General features: G+C 42.5%; 1 protein-coding gene across 1 annotated transcript in view; it reads right to left on the bottom strand.

Moving 5' to 3' along the window:
• Positions 1-20,430, bottom strand: part of OTUD7A (OTU deubiquitinase 7A) — a 359,579-nt gene that overhangs the window by 60,992 nt on the left and 278,157 nt on the right. The window lies entirely within an intron of this gene.

A 20,430-nucleotide genomic window follows, 5' to 3' on the forward strand; every position in this document is an offset into this window, starting at 1 on the left:
CATTTTGTTTCCTTCTTTTTCATATTCCTTCCTCCCTCTCGCTTCGTTTCGCCCCCCCCCCCCCCCCGTGCTTCCGTCTTCCCTGACCCAGCATCACTCATAGGCATTGCCAGTGTTCCAGCAGAACAGGCTCGTCCCCTTTCTTTCCCCACAGAGCACCCAGACCAGACAGTTCACTGCTCGGACCTCCCCTTGTTCCAGCCACTCTTCCAGGAACTGGGGGAATAAGCCAGAGTCATATGGCCCCTAGGGAGAGGTAGTGGTGAATGAATCCCATTGGGTCATTTAAGAATTGGATATGAGATAATAGGCTGGGACCCTTGAAAAGCGAAAGAAAAGATAGGGGGAATGAAAAAATGCGATATAACCAAATGAAATGCAGAAACTTTGGGTTCTGAGATGAAAAAAATTGCGGGCTAATTGGGAAAACATGAATATGGGCCCTATCTTAGTTAGCATATTAAGTAAATGTTATTTTTGTTAGAAGTGGCAATGTTTTGGTTTCATAGGATAATTTTCAGATACACACTTGCAATACACGTTCAAATGGTTCAGAAAAAGGTTATGTTTATATAAAATAAGAGATAAAGTAAATGCGACCTAACTCTGAAAACTGCTGACTCTTGTTGCAAGGAATATTTTCCTGTAGGTTTAAAAATCTTCAAAATAAAACGAATGCCCTGTGGATTTGTTTCAGTTTTACCTTTGTAAATGGTGGATGCTCTATTCTGGTGCCAAAGACAGTATCTATGTAAATTAACTCATTTGTCTTGATTTAGTTTTTAAAAAAATTGAGTTGAATTCAGTTAAACACACTTTGGGGGAATCTAAGTGGTGCAGTTACTAGTTCCACCAGATTATTCCTCAATAGACGAGTTGGAATTTTTACAGTTTGGTTACAATTTTCAAAATTTTCAGAGGCACCGAGCCCAGAAGCTTACAGGCAATTTCTCTGATGTGTCTCAGGTCGATTCCCTTTTGCATCCATGCAGACAGCATTAATAAATCACCATCCTTTTCAGGGCAGACATGCTAATCAATCGTTAGAAACAGAAGACCTACTCATCCTTTTAGGTTTAGAGCTATGTGCAATAATGACCGATTGTTTCACATTGACAATGGGGACAAAATGAATTATTCACCCATAAAGCAGGCTTTGGAAAACCTACTTTTGCAGATCTGAGGCCAGAGAAGGAGACAGTTGAGGCTCAGAGAGGTAGCCAGCAGAGTGTTTAAGCAGAGGGACCTTGGAACTAGATTTTCTGAGCTCAAATCTCAGTTCCACTACTTCTTAGCAGTAGGACCTTGGACAAGTTACTTTGTTGCGGATAATTGCAGATAATAATAGTATTGATCTAGTAGAATTTTTATGAGCAATATGTAATTCTCTATTTGGGAAACACTTAAAACAGGGCTTGGCATAAAGAAAGTACCGTATATGTGTTTTTGTCAAAACAGGTCCAAAACCCTGGGTTAAAGCAAGGAAGGTATTTATGCATAAACTATTAAGTGAAAAAATGAACCACACCCTTTGGATTGAAAAGTACCTTTGCATACTGAGGCCCTTTTGGGGGTAAGCATAGCTGCTTTTGCACTCCTGGAGGAGAGGTCTAAGGAGAGGGCTCTTTCCACTCAGACTGCCCAGTGCTGCTCAGTGAGGTCAAATGGGGCACAATGAGGTGAGTACAGGAAGAGAGGAACTTATACAGTAATGGGCTTTTCTGCAATACTTTTATTGAATTTATAGAAGCCAGCAGCAAAAGGCAGGCTGAAGGCAAAGCCCCCCACCCCCTCCCCCAGCCCAGGTGGGAGATCTGTGACATTCCTCAGGCACTCCAGACTGCCCAAGAACAAAGGAAAGGGAAAAACAAACGGTCAACCGACCGAGATCACAGTCCTCCCGGATCTGAGTGTCAGCAGTTTGCAACTGTCTTTATGATTTACAAGAAAAAAACAATCTCCAGAATCTCCTATAGACTCAAACTTCCTGGAGTCCTAACATCACCCTCCCCTCTAGAGGATCCAAAATCTTATATAATCAGTTACTTCTCACAACCCCAGGGTGGCTCGTTCTGCCCACCCATACTGTCTCCCTCCTATAATAAAAACACCCTTTTTTGCACCAAAAACATCTCAAGAATTCTATCTTGGACATTGGCTTCTGAACCCCACCTCAAACCACATCAGGAGTATTGGTTCAGAGTGAACTGAGTATTTTAAAAAAGTGGTCTTTCAGTACAGATGGTTTGCGAAGCCTCACTTAGAAGTCCTCAGAAATGCAAATTATACCTTTGAATCAAGTCGGTATCTACAAACATTCACTCTTTAGCTTGTAGTATTAGGAGAAAGAGGCTTTTTAATGAAAAAAAAAATTGAGTAAGTCTAAAGGAAAAGGAATCACATTAGGAATATAAGAAGAGGAGGAACCAAGCTGGCCTTACAGGTATCAAGTCCAAAAGATGGAATAAAATGACTCTTCAGGAACGCTGAACTCTTTCTTATATCCCTACAACTTCCTGATTATTTTTATTTTTGTTTGTTATTCTCTATTTAATTATTCCAAATTTCTTTGCCATACTTAGAAAATCCAATTAGAAATAAGATCTTATCTGCATGTGTGTAGAATGGCAAGGACAGTGGGAGCTGAAGGCTTTGTCCTCAGTCACTGGAAAAGCAGCCCCTCTCTCTGGGACAAGGGGGAGAGACAGATTTAACGAGAAAAAGGAATCAGAGAAAGTAATCCTCCTTCTCAACACTCCTTTGAAATGTATATATATAACTCTGAAATAAAGTGTGGTAAATCCCCAGTGACCAAAAATAAATTTGTAAGGAAATTAGAAATGTGCACTAACCCTGTGTCTCCTGTAGGTGGAGACATTTTGCCTGTTTTATCACTTCACAAGAATCTGAAAAAAGGCTTTGAGAATCTTGTGATGTGGGGAATTGGAACCAGGGAACCCTCACCCCACATGAAGTTAGGACCCTCAGAAACTACCTCCTAAGTGCAAGGATTAGAAATAATGTTATCCCTGGCAAATGAAGCTGGAAGGGAAATGTGTCTCTTCTAGACTGGGCTTAGCAGAGAAATAAAAAACAAAACAAAACCAACTTCTTCCAGCCATGTTGTAATTATTGACTTAGCTCAGATTTGAGCTAAAACTGATTTGTGACTTGTAATGCCTAAGCAAAGAGATTAACATAAAGGTTGGTTATAGGATGGTAATTTCCTTTGGGAGTCTGGCATAAACGAAGAAACAAACAAATATATCATACTCAAAATAGTTGAGAACACCCTCAGCTCAGACCACAAGATTCCCAGATAATATTCTGCTCACATCCCCAAATTACAAGTCCAACCGGAAATCACCCATCATGAGTAAGGCTTATTGACACAAAATCATAGATACCTATAGCCTTGCAGCTAAAAACGGTCAGCTAGAGATTACAAATATGCTTAAGATGTTGAAAAGACATAAAAGAATGAGACAAACATTTCCAAAGAATAAGAGACAGATTTAGAAAACAAAAATAGGACTTAAAAATGAAAGGGGATAAGAGAAATAAAAAACCACAATCAGTTTTATATCAAATTAGACAATGTTGAGGAAAAAAATATATATGGGAAGAGAAATCAGAATAAATTATCTAGAATGCAACTAAGAGGGGAGAAAAGAAAGAATGTGAAAGATAGGCTAGGAGACATGAATAGATCAAAAAGCTCTGACACTGTCAAACTGAAATCAGAGGCAATACTGAAGAGATCCTGACTGAGGAATTTTTCAGAAGAAATATACAGAAATAAATTCACAGATTTAATAAGTTTAAGACTTCCCAAGCAAGAAAAATGAAATCAGTTCATTCCTTGACACAACCTAGTGAAACTGCAGAATATAAAACAGCAAAAATATCTTAGAGTAGAATATAAGTTATCTTCAAAAGAGTAGCAGACCGACAGCTGATGTTTCAAAAGAAACAATGGAAAACAAGCCAATGCAATAACACCTTCAATGTGCTGCATGAAAATAACTGGCAACTTCTGTGCAGCAAAAATGTTGTTCAAAAATGGGGGCAAAACAAAAACATTTTAAGACTCATAAAAGTGGAGAAAGTAAAACCAGCAGACAGTCACCCAAGGAAATTCTAAAGGATGAACTTCAAACAGAAAGAAGAGCTAATACACAAGAAGAAATGAAGAGAAACAAAAATCGTAAATATATGGGTAAGTCTAAATTAACACTGTATAAAATAATGTCTGATGAGATTAAAAGTATAGAATTAAAATAAATGACAATAACATAAGTCAGGGAAAAGGGGCTATGAATAACATTAAACTAGTCTAAGATCCCTTTTTTTTCTGGGTATAGGTTAAGATGCTGATGAATCTTTGGTACTATCTAGTTTTCTAGATTTAGAGCCTATTCATCTGTGGTTAGATTTATACCTGGCATTTGTTTTTTTGAATATTATTGCAAATGGTTTTTAAAATTTCAAAAAAAAAAGATGCTGATGAATGTGAGGTGTGATTCGTATGTATGCTATATGAATTAGGGTAACCTCTCAATAATTAAAAAAAGGAAAAGAATGAAGTGATTAAAAAATATTCCATGCAACAAAAAGAGGGCTTATAAGGAGAGGAAAAAACCCACATAGAACAGGGACAAAGAGTGGTTACATTAAAAATAAATGCACAGGTTAAAGACAAAAGTTGTTAAAGTGATTTTAAGAATCGACTACATGCTATTTATAAAAGATATATCTAAAACATGGGAATAAAAAAGTACTAAAAGTAAAAGTACAGCAAATAGTGCATCAGGTCAATTTTAACCTAAAGAAAGTTAGGGTAACAGATAAAACAAACTAAAAGGCAAGAAAACATTAGTAGATTTAAATAAGCTCCCTTCAGATGCAACATGGGGGGTTAAAGGGGTAGGAGAAGAATACATGAAACAAGATGGGATTTGAAGGGAGACAAACCATAAGTGACTCTTAGTCTCACAAAACAAACTGAGGGTTGCTGGGGGGAGGGGGTTCGGGAGAGGGGGGTGGGGTTATGGACATTGGGGAGGGTATGTGCTATGGTGAGTGCTGTGAAGTGAGTAAACCTGGTGATTCACAGACCTGTACCGCTGGGGATAAAAACACATTATATGTTTATAAAATATTTTTAAAAAATTAAAAATTAAAAAAAAAGCTCCCTTATAATGTTTAGCACCTCTGTTCATGAAGAAGGCATAACTTTAGTTGCTGTATCTAATAACACAAACTTTACTTGATTTAAAAATCCATAACAATAAGAAGAGATATGAATAAATGCATAATCACAATGGGAAATTCTCATGCATCTCTCAGTAATTAAGAGATCCAGTAAAAAGTAAATATATAGACTTGAAAAACATAACAAGTGACCAAATGTATGTATATAAAACAGTGCAGCCCACAATACAAGACTATGTTATTTTCAAGCAGACATGGAACATTAAAAAGAAAAAAAGATTATATTGTGGTTCATAAAGCAAAAAGTCTCAACAAAGTTTCAACAAATTTCAAGTCATATAGATCATGGTTTCTGACTACAAAGAAATTAAGGTAGAAATCAGTAATACAAAAGTAACTAGAAATATTTAATGTACTCCCCATATATTTAGAAATAAAAAAACACCTCCAGTAAGCTATGGGTCAAAGAATAAATCAAAATCAAAATCAGAATGTTTTTGAACTGTACTGTAACAATAATTGCTACATTTCAAAACTCATGGAATGTGGCTAAAATAGTAATCTGAAAAAAATTAATAACTGCAAATGCTTATAAGAGAAAAAAGAAGAAAGATTAAGAATTAATGACTTAAGCATTCATTTCAAGAAGTTAGGAAAGAAACAGTAAATAAACCCAAAGTAGAAGACAGTAACACAGAGCAGGAGTCAGTAAATTTTGGCCTGTAGGTCAAGTCTGGCTAGCAGTTTATTTTTGTATGGCCTAAAAACGAAGAATGACTTTTTTGTATTTAAAATCATGTGTGTGTGTGTGTGTGAGAGAGAGAGAGAGAGACAGAGAGAGACAGAGAGAGACAGAGGGAGGGAAGGAGGGAAGAGTACGTGTGGGTAGATGAGGCGGGAGAGAATAAATATGTGATAGAGACCTTACATGATCGGCGAAGCCTAGAAATATCCCTCAGATACGAATGGGAAATAATAGCATTTTCAGACCAACCAAAGTAGACAATTCTTTGCTATCTGATCTGCACATTAAAACAAATAAAACCCTATCACACTAGCATGGAATAACAAGTCTAAATCTGTATGTACCTAATAACAGTTTCAATGTATATGAAACAAAAGTTGATAAAATTGAAGGAGACATAGAGAAACCCATGATCACAGGGGAATCTTTAATACACCTCTTTTAGTAGCTGTTAGAACAAATGGACAAAAGCTCAGTTAAAGATAGAGAAGATCTGAACAACAAAAATAAACAAAATTGATATAATTAACACATATAAGGGGTTCCTGGGCTGCTCAGTTGGTTAAGCATCTAATTCTTGGTTTCAGCTCAGGTCATGATCTCAGGGTCCCCAAGCTCAGTGCTTAGCATGGAGTCTGCTTATCCCTCTCCCTTTGCTCTTCCCCGCTGCTCCTACTCTCTTACTTTGTCTCTCTCTCTGTCTCAAGTAAATAAATAAATAAAAATCTTTAAAAAATTAACACATATAAAACACTATATCTGAGAAGGGCAGAATTTGAATTTTTTCAAGTACATAGAGATTATTTTCTAAACTTCATCATATGCTGGTTCATAAAGCAAGTTTCAACAAAATCTAAATGTCTGAAATGATTCACAATGTCTGAAATAATTCTCTTTGACTATAGAAGAAGTAAGGTTGGAAAAAAAAACCCACTAAAACAACCCCTTATTTAAGCAATATACTTCTAAATAATATATGAATCAAAGAAAAAAACTGCAAGAGAAATGAGAAAATGTTTTAAATTGAATGATAAAGAACAACCTATCAAAAATTGTAATATTCAGCTAAAACACTGCATAGAGAAACACTATGGCTTTAGAGATGTATTAAATTATATAGCACACTGCCAAAGAAAATGTATTGGCATAAGCTTCCATCTCATGAAGCCAGAAGAAAGGGTAGCATATCTAACCCAAAGGAAGAAGATGAAAGAAAAAAATAAATAACAGAGATGAAACAGGAAATAAATGTGCAGTAAAAAAGCCAAAAGAGGCCAAAAAGAGTCTTTGAATAGATTAGTACAATCTGGAAATTTCTATCAACATTAATGAAAATAAAAGGAAGTTGAGTTTCAACATTTGAGATGAAAAAGGAGGAATCATCACAGATCCTGTAGACATTCAAACCTAATGAGCATTAACATCAATGACTAAAGGAGAAGACAAATAATGTGGAGCAACCAGAACTCTAGACAGAAGAGTAAATTGGTATATCCACTGAAAACTGTTTTAAAGCCAAACATGTGTAAAATCCCATGATCCAACAATACTACTCCTAGGTACATATCTGAAGAAATATATACATGTGTTCACCGAAAAAAAAAAAAAGTGTAAGAATTTCATAGCACTACTGTTTATAATTAGATACTAAAGACAACCACTGTTTGCATCTCCCGCCAAATTCATATGTTGAAACCCTAATCCTTAGTAGTATTTGGAGATAGGGCTTCTGAGAAAGTAATGAAGGTTAAATGAAGTCATATGTTTGTGGCCCTGTTCTGAAAGGATTAACATATTTATAAGAGACACCAGAGAGCTGTTCTCTCTGTCTCTGCATGTATGTATTGAGGAAAAATCGCATCAGGACACAGCTAGATGGTAGCTGTTCACAAGCCAGAGAGTCCCCCCTGAAAACTAAATTGGCTGGCAGCTTGATCTGAGACCTCTAGAATTTTGAGAAAATAAATTTGTTTTTTATTTTTTAAATTATTTATTTATTTGACGTGGTGGTGGGGAGAGAGAGAGAGAGAGATCACAACTAGGCAGAGAGGCAGGCAGAGGGGGAGGGGGCCTGCCCCCTGCTGAGCAAAGAGCCCAATGTGGGGCTCAATCCCAGGACCCTGAGAGCATGACCTAAGCTGAAGGCAGAGGCTTAACCCACTGAGCCACGCAGGCGCCCCAAATTTCTGTTTTTTAAAGCCACCTAGTTTCTGGTATTTCGTTATGGCAGCCTGGTCTAAGAAACCAAAAGTCCATTAACAATGTAATGGATAAATAATTTGTAGTATATGCATCCACTGCAAAACCAAATAGTGATAGAATCAACTATAATTACACTTAATAATATGAATGAATCTCACAGGCTTAATAGTAAGTGAAAGAATCCAGAACTCAACTTTTTCATGATTCCGCTTACATACAGTTCACATAGAGGCCAAATAAATCTATGCTGTTAGAAATCTATTTTCTTTATCTGAATTTCTTGACAGGAATCCTTTGTAGAATGTGTCTGGTTCTGCAACTTAAATGTTTTCACACTTTTCTGTATGTGTGCTCTGTTTCAATAAGGAGTTCAAAAAAATGAAGGGGTGGGGCACCTGGGTGGCTCAGTGGGTTAAACCTCTGTCTTCAGCTCAGGTCATGATCTCAGGGTTTTGGGATCGAGCCCTGCATCAGTGTGGAGCCTGCTTCCCCTATCTCTCTGCCTGCCTCTCTGTCTACTTGTGATCTCTGTCTGTCAAGTAAGTAAATAAATAAATCTTAAAAAAAAAAAAATGAATGGGTGTTGAGCCTAGCTCTGGAGACTATCACAAGAGAGAGACAGCTGGAAGCCACTGGCACTGGAGAAGATATTTTGAAGGCAAAATAAAAAGGTCCAAGGGGTGAGATTCCTGAGAGCTGGTGCTTCCCGGATGAAAGACCCTTGGAGAATCCCAATTTGCAAATATTTCCATTCCACATTATTTTCCCCATGAAATGCAAGAGTGCTTCTGAAATATTGAAGAGGCAACTTCAATAAACACAAGACTATAATGTTTATAAAAATAAGACTGAGTCATAAAACCACTAATACACACTGTCACTAAAATGTACTTCAACATCACATTTTTCCTATTTCTACACAGAGTTATTGATAGATGGGTGTTTTATAGATCTAGCCACCATCTATTTTATTTTATCACTTTTTAAATCTTAAAAGTTCTATTTTCTAACCATTCCTTTGACACCTCCCTTACTTTCTTTTTACTTCTAATATCTGGATGACCAAATGGAATCCCTTTTGGTGCTTTCTTTTTCCTCACACGCAAATAAAAATGAGAACAGTGACTATACAATAGTGACAATAGGTATTTTTTGATTGTATGAGATCTGCTCACTAGATATATCACATGAGCTTCATTGATCCCTACATACTATGAGACTCTAGAATGAGTTACCACATGTCAGAATGGGAGTGTTTGATGCAAGGATTGGGGACTGTGGTAATCTTGGGAGACTCCTTCATTTTGCCTCCTTGTCCGATGTTTCTGCTCAATGCCATCATCAATATGTCCTATGACTAAGTGACTTTGCTGCTTACTTCATCTTTGGCCTCTCAGAGAGCAGTCCCTTGGAGATTTTCTCTGGTATTGGTGATTTGCACTTTTAAGAAAATCAAGAAATCATGCAATTATTATTTTTTTCTTTTCAAAAAATTTTCAATTCTAGTTAGTTAACATGTAGTGTATTGTTAATTTCATATAACACCCAGAGCTTCACACAACAAGTGCCCACTTCCCTCTCTCAACCCTCAGTTTGTTCTCTATCATTAAGAGTCTTTTATGGTTTGCTTCCCTTCTACTTTTTCCCCCCTTCCTCTCTGTTCATCTGTTTTGTTTCTTAAATTCCACATATGAGTGAAATCATATGGTATTTCTCTTTCTCTGACTGACTTATTTCACATAGCATAATAGACTCAAGCTCCATTCATGTCATTGAAAATAGCAAGAAAGAAATCATGCAATTATTATGTGGAATGGAAAAGTCAGCAGAAAATAGCCTGAGGGAAAAGGTTACAGTTTGCAAGGTTCTAAGAAGAACTGAGGAGGTGTCCTGTTAGGCCAGGGTGGGTGGCACCAAGAGCCGGGTCCTGATGGCTCTGCCATTTTACAGGCTGGGTGCCCACAGGTGAGTGGAGGTGCTTCTCTGAGTCTCCCCTTCCTTACCAGTAAAGTGGAAATAATATGAACAGCTGATGGGAAATGTGGAGGTCATTAATACTAATACTGTACTTAGCACACAGTAGATGCTATGCAAATAAATGATGGCTATTATTATTAAAAGCATAGTATCTTTTTTTTTAAATGATAAACAGGGTTTATTTAAGGGTCCAATGAGAAAGATCTCAATTCTCACCCCCATCATCAGATGCTCTTCTTCATCCACAGAATTAGGATGTGGCCACAACAATTATTTCAATTCACAATTCAGCTCAGACAAGGCTGAGAAATAGTCTGTTTTCTAAATGCACTTATCCTCTTGTGACAATTTTCTCTGATCCCAGTCTACCGCATTTCCTTGGGACAATAACAGGAACCCCCCCCCCCATTCTGGCCTTAATTTAAAAAAAAATTTTATTACTGTATCTTTTTTTTTCCCCCTAGGGGTACAGGTCTGTGAATCATTAGGCTTACACATTTCATAGAACTCACCATAGCACATACCCTTCCCAATGTCCATAATCCAACCACCCTATCCCCACTCCCTTACTCCCCAGCAACCCTCAGTTTGTTTCCTGAGATTAAGGGTCTCTTATGGTTTGTCTCCCTTCCTGGTCTCATCTTGTTTCATTTTTTTCCCTCCCTACCCCCAACCCTCGACCCCCAGCCCTGGCCTCTCAAATTCCTCATATCAGAGAGATCATATGATAATTGTCTTTCTCTGATTGACTTATTTTGCTCAGCATAATACCCTCTAGTTCCATCCACGTCATTGCAAATGGCAAGATTTTGTTTCTTTTGATGGCTGCATAGTATTCCATTGTGTGTGTGTGTGTGTGTGTGTGTGTGTGTATATATATGTATATATGTATATGTATATATGTATGTGTATATATATATATATATACCACATCTTCTTTATCCATTCATCTGTTGATGGCCATCTATGCCCTTTCCATTTTTGGCTATTGTGAGCATTGCTGCTATAAACTTTTGGGTGCATGTGCCCCTTCAGATCACTACATTTGTATCTTTGAGGTAAATATCCAGTAGTGTGATTAAAAGCACAGTATCTTAGCACTTACCCCACCCTACTCAATGACCGTATCTTTCAAGAGAGCCCAGTAAGAAGGCCCAGTTTCCTCAGAGGACTCAAAAACATGCTGTTTTTGATCTGAAACCGTCAAGAGTGGGATTCAACCCATATATACTATTGATCCAAGTGAAGTGGCTAATAATGACACATGCGGAAGTTGGGAAAATTCCTTTGACCATAATATATTCAACATGATTTAAACTCCCATTCTGAAACTTTAAGCACAGGGGAATTGTCAAAATGCAAATAACAACATTGCATCTGTGGTAAGCAGGCTTCTAAGGTGACCCCAAGACACCCACTTCTGGGAGGGGGAGGAATCCCCTTCCCTTGAGTGTGGGTGGGATGACACCCTCATGGTTGGGTTACCTTTCCTGGCAATATAAGGGTTTTGTAGAGGTAATTAGTTGACTTATCAATTGACCTGAAAGGGAGAGTAGTCTGGTGGGCCCAAGCTAATCAGGTGACCAGCTTAAAAAAGAGTTTGGTGGTCAGAGAAGCAGGAAGTCATAGACAGGAGAGAGAAGAAAAGAGGAGAGGGGAGGAGGGAGGAAGGCAGAAAAGGGTAGAGGGAGAAGAGAGAAGAATCAGATCCTCTTGCTAGTCTTGAAGAAGTAATCTGACATGTTGTAAAGAGGGCCATGTGACAAAAGCCTAGGTCTTTAGAGCCTTTTCTATTTGCCACAAACTTCCCCTACCAAGAGCTATCAAGCAAGCTGGAACTTAGCTGCAAAGAACTGAATTCTTTTTTTTTCTTTTTTTAAGATTTTATATATTTATTTTAGAGAGGTGGGGGAGGGGCAGAGAGAGATTCTCAAACAAGCAGACTCCTCAATGAGCAGAGCTGGACAAAGTGCTCTACCCCACAATGAGATCACGACCATGAGCCTAAATCAACAGTCACCCAGGTGCCCTCACAAAGTACTGAATTCGGGCAATAGCTCCAGGAGGTGTTCAGAAGTAGATCTTTCCCTAGTTGGGCCTCTGGTTGAAGACAGCCCCTGACAACTGGATTTCAGACTTGAGGGGCTCTGGGCTGAAGACCCAGCTAATAGGTACATACTTCTGATCCACGGAAACTTCCGGACAACAAATTTATAGCTGTTAAACCTGTGGTACCTTGTTATGCAGCAACAGAAAATGGATATAGCATCCTTCAGCCAGAGGACATTTGGAAAGGAATTGTGTCTATTTGTTTCTTATTCCCATCCTGGGACGGTGTCTAGTGTCTAGGACACACCTGTTTGTTCTTGAGCACACCATGCTAAGGGGACTGACCATGCATGAACAAACACCTTCAGTCACAAAGAAAGCAGAGACCGCCTTGGCCCAGGGCTGGGAGTGTGTGCACACCTAGGACAGGGCAGGAAGATGGGGTGCAGCTTGCCAGAGACCCATCCTGGACAGGACATGGCAGGGCTCGATCTTCACCCTGTCCACCCACTTCACACTGCCTAACAGTTTCTTAGTCTCAAGAAGCCTGAAGCATGAACAGATATTAACACGCGTGGCCAAAAAAGTCCCTTTAGCTCAATTCCACTTTGGCACTTCTTTAAGATGTCTAGAAAACTGGGGGAAACTGGTAGACAGGTGGAGGTGTGCTGCTTTCTCTAGGAACCCTTTCCTCTTATAACTCTCACTTCCAGGGGCCTGGCATGTCCTTGCTCTCAGGGACACTTCTCCACCTTCTCTCCTTCTTCAAGACACACAGCCTCTTGGCAACCTGCATGAGCAGGCTTGCTGTTCATATGTTCCCTGCTGCCCTTGTCCCAACTTCTGGTCACTGCCACTTGGTCCTGGAGACCTTGGTCCCCAGCACAGGGACCACCTCTGTCCCACCCCCTCCACCCCCCACCCCTGCCCCAGGCATGCTAAGCCTTGTCTTGAGGTCACCTTCAGGTCACCGTATGCATTGCCTCGCAAACCATCCATGTCATTCGGGTTCTCTCTCACAGCCTCGCAGCTGTCTCCTCTCTGGCCTGTGAGCCCTGGAGGGCAGGCCCACACCTCCTCCCTGGGGAGCCCTGGGGCACGGAGGGGTTGAACACGCACTGGATTGACCCTGATGGTGCGGGGCGGAGAAGGAGCAGACTGACCTAGAGAAAGCATGACCTTCAGATCCTGAGGGAACCAGTGGCATGTCACTGTAGGCCAGGTGAAGGCACCCTGCCCAGAGGTGGGGGGGGACAAGCTCCATAGCTTTTAGAAGCCCCTTTGGTAAGATTATATTCTCATCCTCTAGAGATTCCAAAAGATAGATTTCTTCTCTTTTTTGTCCTGTTCACGTGATGAATCCAGCGTAAATAATGCCATCTACCCCAGTTATTAAAAGCTTTCCAACATTCTCAGCAACCTGAGGCCTTACATAGAACAGGGAAAGCACCTGACCTTTCAGGGGGTGAGAATGCTACCTGATAAGGTAGTTTATTTTTTTTAAAGATTTTATTTATTTGACAGACTGAGATCACAAGTAGGCAGAGAGGCAGGCAGAGAGAGAGAGGGGGAAGCAGGCTCCCTGCTGAGCAGAGAGCCCGATGTGGGGCTCGATCCCAGGACCCTGAGATCATGACCTGAGCCGAAGGCAGAGGCTTTAACCCACTGAGCCACCCAGGCGCCCCTGAAAGGTGTTTTTTTTTAATGCAATTTAGATAACGTCCTTGCCCAGATTCTTGTTCTTATCTTCTTGTCTTCCTATATGCCACCATGTTCATTTGCTGGAAAATACGTCAGAGGATGGGTCACTAACGTTGCTGCTAGGCCAGGCAGAGGATGCTTTGGAGCCCAGCACGTGTGTTAGATATCTCATTGTGCCAGATAATTTCAATAGTGATTCCTTCCATGAATTTCTCATCTACCTCAAATAGGGCACATCCTGAAAGCATGCTCAATAAAGCAGAACCTGTGCTTTGCCCTCTGGGGGAGGGGAGGCTGCCTTCCACCTCTTCGCGGGGCATTCCTGGACTCTGACCCCAGAAAAGGAGCCTTAGGGGTGTAAATTCACCAGCTACAGCCAGAAGTCATCTTTCCTCTAGAAGGAATCTTGCACATCTAGAAAATGTAAAAGGAATCACATATCTCTGGAAGTAACCTTTCTGGGTCCAAGAATCAATGCCATCTTAAATGGGGCATCTTCTCTTCATTCAAATTTCTTCTGGGCAATGTGTCATTTTCTTAATCTCACTGTAGCCCACATAGTTAGTCACACTTGGAAGGTAACTGAATCATGATAAAATTTAGTATGTGGCTTAGGGGGATGGAAGCTAAGGCTTAGTGGCTTGATTTCAGTTGGCTTCCAGAAAGTCAAGATTGTCACGCAGTTGAGAGCATTCCTAGGACTGTCAGTCGGATGTGACTGCCCCAGAAAGATGACCCAGCTATGATAAATGCCAGTGCTTTCCAGCCTCTGGAGACCGAAAAATGGCTCTGCACTATTCTAACATCTCCAGCCAGACCCAGGTTGGGATGTCCATGATTAAGGTGTTTTTTGCCCAAGCAGTGTGACTGGGAACATGGTACAAAGTTCCTATTTCTAGCTTTGACAAAATGGTCATTCAGTTTCCTCACACAATAACTTCACTTAAGAACAGGAGACAGACATGCAAACGTGGGAACTTGCACTGTGAATAGAAAAAAACCCACAGGACGTGAGCACCTGCAGAGAAGAAAATGGTGGGTGAACTCCATCGAGGGAGGCTGGTGGTATTACGGGTGAGGAGCGATTAGTCACTCATTCTGCCTTTTCCAAGCAACGTTCCTGATTCATACACGATAATGGGACCAATTAACTTGAGCTTTGTAACAGATGGTTACCACACAGTTTAAAATAAGATGTCATTTTGCTCATCACCCATGAAGAAAACAAAACGTGATAAGTCTCTAGGAGCAAGACGAGCACATCGTGCCCTGAACGTGACCCTGTGATTCCTTTTAACATCACTTCCCTTATGGAGTGACTCCACACACCCAAGGTCATTGATCCCTCTTCTCTGGGTCTTGCCTGTGCTTCTGCAAGTCCCTCCCACGGGACTACAGTGTGTTGCTCTAGGTCTCTCTCCCTAGCGTTTCTGTCCAGCTCCAGACCCACCCCCCAACCCCCGCCATCCACCTGGTATTCAACACAGAGCAGAGCTGTGCTGGGGGCGTGATGGGAGCTTGCTTCTATGATAGCTCACCTCTTCCCCAGGGATTTCTTATCACACTGTTAACTCTCGAATCCATATCCTTAACCTGGGCTGCTCCTGACCTCCAGACTCTCATGTACAACTGGACAGCAGTGTCACAGGTCTCACCAGGATCTCTGACCTAGTCTGTCCCTCCTGGCCCAGCCATCACCCCCCCAAGCCTGTTCCTCCCCACAGGGGTCTGCATCTCCCCATGGTACTGTTACTGTCATCTACCCACTAAGGGCAGGCAACATTCTTGGGCTCATGCTTGCCTCAGCCTTTCTGCCATGGTCCCCATCCAGTCCATCAGCGCGTCCCATGGGTCCACCTTCAACACAGATCCTGCTTCAATATTTAGCTTCTTCTTGTTACTTCCTCTGCTATCCCCAGGGTGCTGGCTACCCCTCCCCTGAGCTAAAGCAGCTACCTCCTCCTTGCTCTTCCTGCTTCTTCTCTTGCCCCCTTAGACTCCATTCTCAACAAAGCACCTGAATGCATCAGATGGGGATCCAAACATGTCACTCCCCTGCTCGAAGTCCTCCCAGGACTGTGCATCCGGCCTACAGTTAAGTCCCAGGGCTCATAGTGGTTCCCTGGGCCCCTGGTCACTATTCTTCTGCCTTCCTTTCCAACTCCTCCAGCATCCCTTCGAACTACTCTCATGCCTGGCCTTCCTTATGTAGTGCGCAAGACTGAGGCCAAGCCCCTCCTGCCGGGACCACCAGAGCTGGAAGTCTCCATCTCTCCCTCCTCCCTGCCCTCCAGAGACCTGCCTTACTCTCCCTCCTGTCTCCTCACATCCCCGTACCCCGTACCTTATTTCCTACCCCTTCCACAACGGTCCTCACCGCCTCAGTTCACGTTTATGGTCTACCTTTTATCGTCATTCTTCCCCACTAGAATTTAATCTCTGCAAATGCAGAAATTTCACCTGCGTGGTTTAGAGTCATGACCCCAGCACCTGCGATGGGCTGTTTCATGGGAGCACAGAGTTGTGTTGGATGAACTGGTCTTGGCTTGGCAGCTCTCACACATCTTCGACTTAAAATGTAAGAAAGTGAGGCTCAAGAAGGTCAAGTAACTTGGCCAAGTTCTTCCAGCTGACCGGAACTTGGTCAGGTTGGGCTCAGTCAGAAGCCTGGGGAACATCTGCACATCTTAACCATTCCCCTGGCCAATCTGCTTCAAGCTACACCCTTCCGTGGAGCCGAGACTCAACACCACAAGCCAAAGGGTTCCCTATATATTTTCTGACTATACTTCAATTTCTCAGGTATGCAGTCACTACTATATTACACAGACATGCTTCTGCCCTTTGGGTTCACAGCCTCACTGAAGCACCACACACCATCTTGCCCACAGTGGCGGGCTTCTGGACGAGGCACAGGTCGTTACTCCTCAGGCCTAGAACTCGTGATCTCAGAGTCTTCTTACACATAAATGAAGCAAGAAAACCCAATGGGGAAATTTATGGTTTCTTGTATTTTCCATGGCAGGTAATCATTAAAGAATGAAAGACATTTTTCCTTCATCTCTCAAGAGGTCAATGCTTGTATGCACTGAAGCCCTGTTCTTTTGTTGCCTGTGAGACTGTTATGGTGTGGGAGGGGTGTTGTACCCTGCAGGGATTTAAAGCCCAGGAGAATGGCATTGTGGGTTCTGTGGGAGGGGAAGACTGGTACCCCACTCAACACGGGGGCTCCTCTCAGATAGATGGGCTGTCCCATGCCTTAACAGGCACTGAGAGAGTAGAGCTAAGCCCCTGGGGTGGACCAGGGGCAAAACTAACTGAATGAAGGTCAATTTATTCCAAATTTTCTGGACCACACAAATCCCAGTTCCTGTAGAGTCCCAGGTGGCCCCAGGGGGGCCACCACCACCTGCCACTCTGTGACAGGGATGATATTTCCTTCCTAAGACAGCTAGAACTATGCCTCGAACAAGTGGATTTTTGGGGGCATCTATGTCACTCTCCCACAAATATAGTATATGCGCACACATGTATATCAGCAGCTTATCCACAACTATCCTGAGCAGTAAGTTACTACAAGGAGGAATTTACACATTACACCTGGCAACACTGAGCGGCATTCTCAAATCGCTGTTTTTTTTTTTTTTTTTTTTTTTTTTATTTTTTTTTTATTTTTAAAGATTTTATTTATTTATTTGACAGAGAGAAATCACAAGTAGGCAGAGAGGCAGGCAGAGAGAGAGAGAGAGAGAGGAGGAAGCAGGCTCCCTGCTGAGCAGAGAGCCCGATGCGGGACTCGATCCCAGGACCCTGAGATCATGACCTGAGCCGAAGGCAGCGGCTTAACCACTGAGCCACTCAGGCGCCCTCAAATCGCTGTTTCATGGTCGAGCCCATTCTTCCCCATGGACATTAACAGTGGCGCCTGATGGTAGCAACAGGAGCACAGCCTGGGTGGGAGAGAATAAGTCGGCCTCTCAGTGGACCATACTCCTCCTCCAGTTGGGGTGGGGGACCACCTGGGGCTCACCTGACACGAGCCAGGGTTCTCACCAGAATCCGGGCACAGAAAGGGCCTAATGGATCATCTAGTCTACACCCCTGCTTGGGAGCTGAGGAAAGAAGTCAAGAGAAGTCAGATGCATGGCAGGCTGGGGTCAGCTCTATGCTGAGGAACAAACACATTTATTCTTTCTGCCTACAGTGTTTTTCAGTTCCTTGTTTCCCTGTGCTAGGCAGAGCCCTGGCATGCAGGCTCTCGCTGCTCCAGGAGCATGCTCCCAAAGCGGGGAGCCGGCCAGCCTTCTTAAGGCTTCCTGAAGCATGGATGGGGTGCCTTCCCAGCGCTGGGTGGGGATCCCTGCTGCCCGTTCTCTCTGTCCTCTTGGCATGTGACAGAAACAGTGTTGGTGAAGTTAGCATCTTCACTCAGTAAGTTTGGGTTCTTTTTTTTTTTTTTTAATATTTTATTTATTTATTTGACAGAGATCACAAGCATGCAAAGAGACAGGCAGAGAGGGAAGAGGAAGCAGGCTCCCCACTGACCAGAAAGCCCAAAGTGAGGCTCGATCCCAGGACCCTGGGATCATGACCTGAGCCGAAGGCAGAGGCTTTAACCCACTGAGCCACCTAGGTGTCCCTAAGTTTGGGTTTTTTAAAGCGTTCCAAGCCTGGATGGTTGGAGTGGAATAGTACCTCTTTTTAGATACTAATCCAGAAGGTAAGACGTATGTTATAAAAATGAGTATGCAATGTCCGGAAGAAATAACAGAAAAGACATTACAAAGAAGTATAGGGTTTTGCTAAGCATAGCAGGGTCCAAGGAGGGGGCATTCATCGTGCCAGGGTGGGGGCGCTGCACCCTTTGCGGGGACTCAACCTTCAAAGGAAATAGCCACAGTTATGGGTGCTACCAGCCACTGTCAGGACCTAAGGTTATAAAGTCTGAGCTGGGTAGCATTAGAGAGACATTAGCTCATGAGACGCTTTTCTTTCTTAACTTCTACCAATTTCCCCCTTCTCTATGAAGAGTGAATCCTTTGTTAAAAATCTCTTATCTTGGGCGCCTGGGTGGTTCAGTGGGTTAAGCAACTACCTTCAGGTCAGGTTAAGATCTTGGACTCCTGAGATGGAGCTCCCTGCTCAGCAGGGAGTCTGCTTCTCGCCTCTGAACCTCTCCCCTCTCATGCTCTCTCTCTCTCTCAGATAAATAAATAAAAAAAGAAAATCTTTAAAAAAAAAAATCTCTTATCTGAATGATTCACGTAGAAGCATCTTTAAAAGAGCCAGTCTCCCCATCGGGAGTGGTTTAGGATGATTGCTAATCCAGTTGAATTGTTTTGTGATTGTTGATCAGTTGGTGACCATGAGCTGAGACAGAGCATGGCTGTGGGTGTTAGTCTTTGGATTGCTTTTGACAGCTCTGAAACAGCGGAGGTAACAAGTCACCTACAGTCACAACATCAGATCCAATGAATTACTGGGACTGTAGACCCTGTTCTCAAACCAAGCATGCCATGGGTGAGGCTCCCCCGAGCCCTGTGGCTGGGACAGATCACCAGGCTGCACAGCACAAATAAGGCCCCACACTACCACCCCTTCCTATGTCTACGTGAATTCTGTGCTTTCTTTCTTGGAGCAGGCAGATGAGGATGTTTCCTGGATTGTTCTACAAGAAATGGGAGGAGGCTGAGTATACACAGAAGCTGGCATCTGGGGAGAACACCCTAGAGTCCACTTCTGGATACTTCCTATTTGTCCCACAGATCTCTGCTCCCCCTACTCTGCACCCAAAGGGTGACCTGCACAGACCCCAGTAATGGGCTTTCTGCTCTCAGCCCTTCTGGTGAGAGGCACTGGTCAGAGCCCGGATGGTGGAGGAACAAGGTGTCTGGAGTGTTTATATTTCCAGAATCTTTTCTTCGAGAAGCCATACCTTCTATAAGTAGTGCTCTCCATCAGCTACTCTCATCATTTGCCTCTTTGCTACCAGGACTGGTAGGAAATGACTGGTCCATCTGTCAAGATCAAGATCATACCAACGACAGATCCTTCTCTTGAGTCTTCTGCAGCCCTCCAAAGGCTTGGGCATTTTCAACTATGTCTTGGTGAAGGGCTGAGACCAGTCTGATTTCCTGACGGAGCACTTCTCGTGGCTGCAGGACTGAACACACCCTTTCTGCCATGCTCAGTCAGAGGCTCCCCATCCTGTTCTCCTGGGAGGGGCCACACAGGAGCCCCTCGATATACCCGGCCTTTGAAATGGAGGCTCCAACCCACAGCAGCCGGGAAGAGCTGCTGACCATAGAGTCAGAATCAGAAAGCCTTGCTCCCCAGCCCAGCTGGGTGAGGACACACTCCTCGTGCACGGACAACCCACAGTGGCAGATGGGGTCCCATGGGAGAGGATGCTGGGCCTGAGAAGGGCATCGAGTCTTCTGGATGCATGTCCGAGAAGTCCCTGAACATGTGGTTTTGCAAAGATACATAATGAAAACGGTGATGAGTAAGATAGGATATTTGCTCTGTTTCAGGAAGAACCT

Source organism: Mustela putorius, unplaced genomic scaffold (genome assembly GCF_011764305.1).
Source record: "Mustela putorius furo isolate JIRA1106 unplaced genomic scaffold, ASM1176430v1.1 tig00003972_pilon_pilon_pilon, whole genome shotgun sequence".
Taxonomy (NCBI): Eukaryota; Metazoa; Chordata; class Mammalia; order Carnivora; family Mustelidae; genus Mustela; species Mustela putorius.